The following is a 9755-nucleotide window of genomic DNA, read 5'->3' on the forward strand; positions in this document are numbered from 1 at the left end:
ATGGAGAAAGCTTCAATGCATATTAATAAGTGAAAGAAGCCCATCTGAAATGGCTACATAATGTGTGATTCCACCTGGATGATATTCTGGAAAAGCCAAAAAAAAAAAAAAAATTCAAGCAGGGAATGAAGGGTAGGGTTGCAGGGGTTGCCTGTTAGAGATGGAGCAACAGCACATCTCAACGGCTCAATATGAGAGGCAAAAATGGCTGTTAAGGCCTTTGGGGAAAGTTGGAGAAATTTGGATATAGAATGAGGATTAAGTGTTTTTATTTTGGTTAGAATTGGCCTGGGTATTGTGGTTATAGGGCTTTCCTGGTGGCTCAGATGGTAAAGAATCTGCCTGCAATGCAGGAGACCTGGGTTCCATCCCTGGATCAGAAAAATCCCCTGAAGAAGGGAATGGCAACCCCCTCCAGGATTCTTGCCTGTAGAATCCCCATGGACAGAGGAGCCTGCCAGGCTACAGTCCATGGGGTCACAAAGAGTCAGACACGATTTCACTTTTACTTTTTTCATTGTGGTTGTAGAAAGAAGAAAAAATAAATTTAGTGCCTCAACTCTCCATGGCCTGAACCTGCAAGCCTGTGACAAGCTGATTATTAGAAAACCTCCCTACATAATTCCTTACTTGAGTTATAATCACCACCACACTTTCAATGTCTGCTCAAAATTTCTAGGAGAGAAACTCAATAAGCCACAGCAGGCCATTATTGTGCCCAATACCTAAGACCTGGTGGCTCAAACGGTAGATAATCTGCCTGCAAAGCAGGAAACCCAGGTTCAATCCTGGGTCAGGAAAATCCCCTGCAGAAGGGAATGGCAACCCAATCCTGTGTTCTTGCCTGGGGAATCCCATGGACAGAGTAGCCTGACAGGCTACAGTCTATGTGATCGCAAAGAGTCAGACATGACTGAGTGCCTAACACTTTCACTTTCACTAAGCCTCTAGTTACTGCAAATCAAGTCTTTCTTTAAGAGGGTCACTAGCTCTACAGGACATATTCTCAACTAAGGGTTATGAATCGTTCAGTATGTGCTGGCTTCTTCTCAAAATGGCTCTACTGAGGATTCAGCTTCCTTGAATTTAAATGCTGCAGATGTACTTCCAGCAAGAAAAATGAATGAGTAATTATTACTCAGCACAGTGATAGACTGTATGTTTTAGACAGTGTCCTTTCAATTTTAGCGGAGGCGTTTAATGTCCCTGTTTGTAAAACACTTTGTTCTCATAAACAGCCAGCTCTTGGAAATTTCCTTATTGTCTAACTTTCTAGTTCTTGAAACTGATTAATGCATTTCTAAGTATGAAAGTTTGGAGAATGCCTTTTCACTTACTGAAGATATTCACATTGCTTAGAAGCTTTAGATAAAGAACTGTTCTATCTCAGCTTCAAAGAATTATAATAACACATGCATCTTTTCCCCCTCTCCAGATCTTTTGTAGACCAGGCTTCTCTCTTTCTGATCCTTTCTGATAGAAAGTTACCAGTATGAACGTGCTTGTGGTATTCTTGTGTCTTTAGCTATAAGCTTCACAGATCAGATATTTAGAACAGGTACCATCCACACCCTCCCCACATAGTAGCTTGTTAATGCTCGTGGAATTAACTTTAATAGACTAAATATTAATGGAGCAGTCGATCCCTGGGTCAGAAAGATCCCCTGGAGAAGGGAATAGCCACCCACTCCAGTATTATTGCCTGGAGAATCCCACGGACAGAGGAGCCTGGCGTGCTACAGTCCATAGGGTAACAAAGAATCAGACAGTACTGAGCAACTAATACTAACACTTAATCACATACAGCAACCCACTCCAGTGTTCTTGCCTAGAGAATCCCAGGGACAGGGGAGCCTGGTGGGCTACCATCTCCATGGGGTTGCACAGAGTCAGACACGACTGAAGCGACTTAGCAGCAGCAGTCACATACGAGAAACCCGGGCTATCAAATTTAGCTTCTCTTGCTTAGTATTATTTCTTTCAGAAGCTTTGTACTAAGCTGCTTCAGTCTTGTTCAACTTTTTGTGAACCCATGGACTGTAGCCAGCCAGGCTCCTCTGTCCCTGGGATTTCTCAGGCAAGAATACTGGAGTGGGTTGTCAGCAGCTTAACCAATATATTATGGATTACTTCTCATTTGTTCACAATGAAGATACTGTATCATGCATTAAAGTGTTGTTGTTGTTTTTTTTAATTCCAAAAATGGAGAAGTGTTTGTTTAGGTGATGATTTAGACATAACAATTTTCTCTCTTGCAAAAAGGGTGGGAGTGGTAGGAATTGCTAACAAGTAGTTTCCCTTCAGACTCCATACCCTATGATTCAAGTCATTATTAACTCAGAAGAATACCCACAAAGCTGTGGCATCTAATATCTGTTTTAAAATGATAATTTTCTATCTTCTCAACTACTCTTCTCAACTTGAAATGTCCCAGTTGATTTAGCTTTTCCCAGATTTTTTCCTGGCACAAAATCAGAGCAATTTTGGTAAATTCTAGTTTACTTTGCCTTCAAACGCATTGAAGCTGATAAATAAAGTTATTTTTTCTCTGAGTGAATGGACATGAGACATTACTCTGAGAGATGGAAAGGGTGAAATTTACAACTATACTCTGTTAAAGTTTTTGATAAATTGTCTAGTGAAGGCAACAGCATTAGGTATACGAGGAAAAATATGGCTCTTTAAGGCAAATCTATCTTTGGAAGAAGGAAATAAGTAGAATAAGTATAGTTTTCTCTTAGATTCTCTCATTTAGGGCATTAATTTGAGTGCCTTCCTTACATACACACACACACACACACACACACACACACACACACACACACCCTTTCTGTAATATCACTTAGAAACTAAATACCTGAGTTAAAATGAATCTGCATAGATAGATAAGAAGATAGATAAATATAACCTAGCAGAAAGTCATTTATAGTTTTTAAAATATGGACCATGCTATCTATACCTTAATATAAATAAACAAACGGACAAACTCGTCTCTCTAAAGCCTTTTATGACTTTAATGGGACGGCTCGATCTCATTTAGCCTTTAGTTGTCATAGCTATATGGCAGTTAATTATACCTGAGCACACACTGGTACTTCCTGGGTAGCGCTAATGGGAAAAAACCTGCTTGTAATGCAGGAGATATAAGAGACACGGATTCAGTCCTTGGATCAGGAAGATCCCCTGGAAGAGGAAGTGGCAACCCATTCCAGTATTCTTGCCTGGAGAATCCCATGGACAGATGATTCTTCGGGCTACAGTCTATGGGGTTGCAAAGAGTCAGATATGACTGAAGTGACTTAGCATGTACCACGCATGTGTGAGTACTCATTATTAGGTAGATTTTAGTTTTTTCCCATTGTGTCATTTTTACTAGATTCATTTAATTTGGTTTTGAATATAAGCAACTAAAAGCTTGCACTTGAAGCAGTGTAATAAACCATGCTTGGTACAGCTGAAAGTTATCTCACTGCTCATTATTTTGAGCTTTTTCAAGATAAACAAGTAATATTGTTCTCCTCAAAGAGCAAAATCTGCCTTCATACAAAGTCAGTCCTTTAGTAGAGAAATCTGCATTCTTTAATGTGGGAAAAATGAGTACTTTTTAAAAAGATGAGTACTTTTATGGGTTACAGCTGCTGTACTCCATAAGAGTTTAACTGAAAGTTTAAACTAACATTATGTTCTCCAACCTTTCTAGGTAACCCCTGTTCTTCTCACTTTTATCTTGTCCTTATTTTGGTTTTCCTAAAATAATCTCATTTCCATGGTTTGTGTAACTTGAGCATACATTTCCTGATAAAAGGCACTTTCCAACCCTTATTCCTTTCACTTAACACTTAAAACATGTCTTGTCTCTAGTGATTGGAGGTCTTTGTTGATTTAAGCTGCCAGAGTCACCCCAGATTATTCTTCACATCAGACTTTACTTAGATTTCATTTCATTGAAGTGGACACAATTAATGTTTTTATTTTCCAAAAGCTATGCAGGCCTCTTCTTCCTGTCTTAAATTAGCTTTAGAGGTCTGATCTGTTTCTGTCCAACACAAAGGAATATTGCTTCTGCTGGATATCTTCACACCTCCTAATCAGTGACTTTCCTGAAAGTTCTTTCTGTATCTTTCAACTCTGGTCCTTGACTACCAATCCCTGAGAATTCTTAGAGTCTAGTCACAGGAAATTATGTCCTTTTCTCAGGAAATTTGATTACTTAGTATGGGGAAGATGGAAGAGGGTATCAAATATTACCTTAGCTTGTTAGGAGAGAGTAGAATTAATTTAGGGCTTCTTGAGAAATGCAGGGCTGGAAGAAGCACAAGCTGGAAACAAGATTGCTGGGAGAAATATCAATAACCTCAGATATGCAGATGACACCACCTTTATGGCAGAAGGTGAAGAGGAACTAAAAAGCTTCTTGATGAAGGTGAAAGAGGAGAGTGAAAAAGTTGGCTTAAAACTCAACATTCAGAAAACAAAGATCATGGCGTCTGGTCCCATCAGCTCATGGGAAATAGATGGGGAAACAGTGTCAGACTTTTTTTGGGCTCCAAAATCACTGCAGATGGTGACTGCAGCCATGAAATTAAAAGACGCTTACTCCTTGGAAGAAAACTTATGACCAACCTAGATAGCATATTGAAAAGCAGAGACATTACTTTGCCAACAAAGGTCCGTCTAGTCAAGGCTATGGTTTTTCCAGTGGTCATGTATGGATGTGAGAGTTGGACTGTGAAGAAAGCTGAGCGCCTAAGAATTGATGCTTTTGAACTGTGGTGTTGGAGAAGACTCTTGAGATAGTCCCTTGGACTGCAAGGAGATCCAACCAGTCCATTCTGAAGGAGATCAGCCCTGGGATTTCTTTGGAAGGAATGATGCTAAAGCTGAAACTCCAGTACTTTGGCCACCTCATGTGAAGGGTTGACTCATTGGAAAAGACTCTGATGCTGGGAGGGATTGGGGGCAGGAGGAAAAGGGGAATGACACAGGATGAGATGACTGGATGCCATCACTGACTCGATGGACGTGAGTCTTAGTGAACTCCGGGAGTTGGACAGGGAGGCCTGGCCTGCTGCGATTCATGTGGTCGCAAAGAGTTGGACACGACTGAGCGACTGAACTGAACTGAATTTAGAATTTATCAGAAATTAATAATCAATCAATAATTAATTAATAACAAATATTCAAATTATAATTTTAATTTAGATTTGATAATTAGTTTAGTAAGAACCAGTTAATAATTAATTGATTAGATTTAGAATTAATTTGGAAATGCATCTAACATTTTGCAGATTTACAGTTGCAGTCTAATGGCAACCCACTCCAGTATTCTTGCCTGGAAAATCCCATGGACGGAGGAGCCTGGTAGGCTATAGTCTATGGGGTCGCAAAGAGTCGGACACGACTGAGCGACTTCACTCACTCACTCACAGTTGTAGTCTAGAAGTATAACTGGATGGATAATTTCCCTGAGATTTCTGACTTCCTCAAAATATTTGAAGACTTGTTGAGCTTATTTCTTATATTCATCGATATTGACTTTACGAACTTAATATGTCGTGGGAGATAATTGACATGATTCTGGTTAGTGGATTGGATGTGCGGACTTTCTAATTTAAGGTGTATCCGTATTTTTCCTCCTAGAAATGCAGAGAAGTTCAGAAGATCCAGTTTTATCAATGTGATTTTGTAGTTTCATGTTAGTTGAAATGAATTCCCTTGCTACTAAGGTTTGAATGAGAGGTGATTAAGACAGAAAGGAACTGAACATCTGAGCAACATGTGTTCACCTGAAACTCTCAACAGGCAAACCAGGGAACACAAGAAGGTGTCATATGCAACACACATAGCTGGCGCGAAGTAGCGAGATGATGCCAGAACGGGCAAAGCCGAAATGAAACAAGGGAAGAAGGAGGTAGGGCCACGTGTGTGAAAAGACTTTCAAAAAGGTGGTTGAGGGATTTCAAAGGGAAGGCACTTTTATCTTTCCTTAGTTTAGGCTAAGTTTAGATGTTGACTTAATTACTGTGTACTTACTGGCTCAGATGGTAAAGTGTCTGCCTAAAATGCAGGAGAGCCGGTTTCAGTCCCTGGGTCGGGAAGATCTCCTGGAGAAGGAAATGGCAGCCCACTCCAGTATTCTTGCCTGGAAAATCCCATGGACGGAAGAGCCTGGCGGGCTATAGTCCATGGGGTTGCAAAGAGTCGGACAAGACTGAGTGACTTTCTTTCTTTCTTTCTTTCCATGCAAAATAAGAGAGTGAGTTCTTATACAGGATGCTTGTCTAATGCCCATAAATCACAAGTTTTGTTGATAAATACTTCAATATAGAAGTATTATCTCTAATGGGTCTTTGATGAAAGTGTGTTTGAAATATATAGGGATCTACTTATGGAGATTAAAAATATTCTCTTCTTAGTGTTTTTCTTTTCCTGCGTCTTCTGGTTCAGTTCAGTCACTCAGTTGTGCCTGACTCTTTGTGACCCCATGGACTGCAGCACGCCAGGCTTCCCTGTCCATCACCAACTCCTGGGCTGTACTATTTTCTTTGCTTGCTTTCTAGACTGAATACCACATATTGAACAAGCCCAAAGATTATAACTATATAACCTATATCATCAAATGGCCCTCATTTTGCCTTAATTTTTTAACGAATAATTGGATCATGAATGAATTTTTAGAAATATTCAGCTAAGAGCCAGGAGCATTGATTAATTTCTGGAGGTTGATAAAAACAAAACCCATTTGATTATTTTTATTAAGGAAGTATTAGAGATTCCTCTTTGGTTTTGAAGAAATGTAAATTTTGTTCATTGCTGTGTAATAGCCATTGCCCCAGTTGATGGAGAAATAAAAAGGAATTTATTCAAAATTGAAATACTGTATCATAGAAATGATTTTACTTATAAGATTCAATATTTGACTATTTTTGAAGTAAATTTTGATGGTATTATATATACCAGGTTGTACAACCTCACTATACCTGTAAGAATATAGGGGGAAAAAGCAAATTTGAAAAGAGTATAATTATACCTCTCAAGTGATTTAATAAAGTTTAACCTTTGGAATGGAAACAAGAACTTGACCAAAGAAAATGTCATTACTAATCTCCTCGAAGCAAGCAATGATTAAATGTAAAGAAGCAGTATTTCTTAAGTTGACTGAAGAGAGCTGCAATTTTTCTTATTTTAAAAAGTTAAACATTTAAAAATTAGCTGCTCACAAGTAAGAATTATATCTTCTGAATCCTCCTCTTACTAGCTAATTTTTCAAGAGAGGTGTGTCCTCTATTATTGTTTCATTATGCAGCCTTTGAATCATTTTAAATTTCTTAAATGTTTTTAATTAGATGTAGCCACTCCAGTACTCTTGCCTGGAAAATCCCATGGATGGAGGAGCCTGGTAGGCTGCAGTCCATGGAGTCCCGGAGGGTCAGACATGACTGAGTGACTTCACTTTCACTTTTCACTTTCATGCATTGGAGAAGGCAATGGCAACACACTCCAGTATTCTTGCCTGGAGAATCCCAGGGACAGGGGAGCCTGGTGGGCTGCCATCTATGGGGTCGCACAGAGTCGGACACAACTGAGGTGACTTAGCAGCAGTAGCAGCAGCAGCACTTTGAAGCATCTCATATGACATTATAATTTTTTTTAGTAGTTTTAGTGCCCAGGATCCACATGTACATGGCTCTAGAAGTGCCTTCTACTTTTCCAGTATTTAGGGGAAAAGTTTAGAAAGAAATATATCTTAGCATTTTTTCACAGGGCACTTTGTGCATTTAGGTTCATGAGTACAGTTGGCTTTCCATATTCGTGAATTCTGCTTATGCACGGCATGGAAAACCGACTGTACTAGCCATTTTACACAGTGGACTCGAGTATTCAAAGTTTCTGGTATCCAGGGAGATTCTGGCTCCAGTCCCCCAAGGAAACTGAAAGATGACTGTGCGTTTGAAACTCTTTTTAACAGTGGTATGTTTTGGTTTATCTATTTGTTGTGTCTGTACTCTAAAATATCTATAGGGAATTTATTTCCCACTAGGACTTAATTGCCAACTAACTACCTAAGTAGAAATTGAACATGGCTTTATAAATTCCTGAATGTATTTCTAAAATGTATTTACATAACACTCTATGTCAGCAGGGGCTTCCTTGGTGGTTCCAACGGTAAAGAATCCGCCTGCAATGCAGGAGACCCATTCTCGATCCCTGGGTAGGGAAAATCCTCTGGAGAAGGGAATGGACCTATACAGTTCATGGCATCACAAAGAATCGGACATAACTGAGTGACTAACGCTTTCACTTTCATTATGTCAGCAAGCCCAGTGATCATCTTCCAAAAGGCATGGGATATCAGTATAGTCACATGGATACTTAGCAATATCGTACAATTATAATCTTTGATAATTATTAATTACTGAAGAAAAAAAAAAAGCTTGCTTTACTCCTTTTTGCTTTTAGGGAAGACCTGTATCAGTCTCTGTTTTTGCTAATGGCCAAATCTGTTAGCTAAATCCAAAGATGAGTTCCACTTTCAAAAAAAAAGGGAGAAAGTGAAAATAGCAATCATCATTTGTTTTGCAGAGAGTTGTTATAGAGGCATCTCGGGTCTAGTAGCTTGAGTGGCTTGGCCAAGCTCCTTCCCAAAGAAATACATGCAACATCTCAGCATCAAGCCACCATAGCTTTGAACTGTGTCTGTGAGCATCTGTACTTTATCTCAATTTATTTTGCTCATCCATTAGCTAGATGTGTTCTAAGGTAATTGCTTCTTTACACCATTTTGACTTAGGAAAGCTTTCATAGGAAGAATCTAATACTTTCAGGTAGTGGGGAAACCTAAAACTCCATTTTATTTTAGGATATGGATAATGTACCTCTCCCACTCCCAGCTTCCCTGATGGCTCAGATGGTACAGAATCTGCCTGCAATGCAGGGGACCCAGGTTTGATCCCTGGGTCAGGGAATACCCCTGGAGAAGAGAATGGCTACCCAGTATTCTTGCCTGGGAAATTCCATGCACACAGGAGCCTGGTGGGCTACAGTCCATGGGGTCACAAAGAGTCAGAGAGGACTGAGTGACTAATACTTTCACTTATTTTCAATGCACTCCCTCCAGCCCCAACACATACAAACATACAAATCAGGATCTGAACTTTTTTTTTTTTTACAAAAAAAAACTTAAAAATAATTAATTTGATTTATTTATTTTTGGCTGTGCTAGGTCTTCTTTGCTGTTTGGGATTTTCTCCAGTTGTGGTGAGCAAGGGCTACTCTAGTTGTGGTATGTGGGCTTCTCATTTCACTGGCTTCTCTTGTTTCAGAGCACTGACTTTAGGGTGCATGTGCTTCAGTAGTTGTAGCTCCCGGGCTCTAGAGCACAGGCTCAGCAGCAGCAGTGCACAGGCTTAGTTGTTCCAAAGCATGTGGGATCTTCCTGCATTGAACCCATGAACCCTGCACTGGCAGGCCGATTGTTTATTACTGAGCCACCAGGACTCAGGGTAATTAATCTGGACTTTAATTAACCACATGGAATAATGACGTAATAATGTCTGTTTCATTTCCAAATATGACTGCTTAGGTGTGTATTAATGTTTGTGTAATAATAGGCTAGGGTAGGGCTTCCCTGGTGGCTCAGAGGTTAAAGCGTCTGCCTTGAACGCGGGAGGCTAGGGTATGTAGGGCATGGAGGAGTGAGTTAAAGTTAGCACCGATTACACATGGTCAAGGAACCACAGACACATATTTCAAGT

This window comes from Bos indicus, chromosome 5, assembly GCF_029378745.1.
Source record: "Bos indicus isolate NIAB-ARS_2022 breed Sahiwal x Tharparkar chromosome 5, NIAB-ARS_B.indTharparkar_mat_pri_1.0, whole genome shotgun sequence".
Classification (NCBI taxonomy): Eukaryota; Metazoa; Chordata; class Mammalia; order Artiodactyla; family Bovidae; genus Bos; species Bos indicus.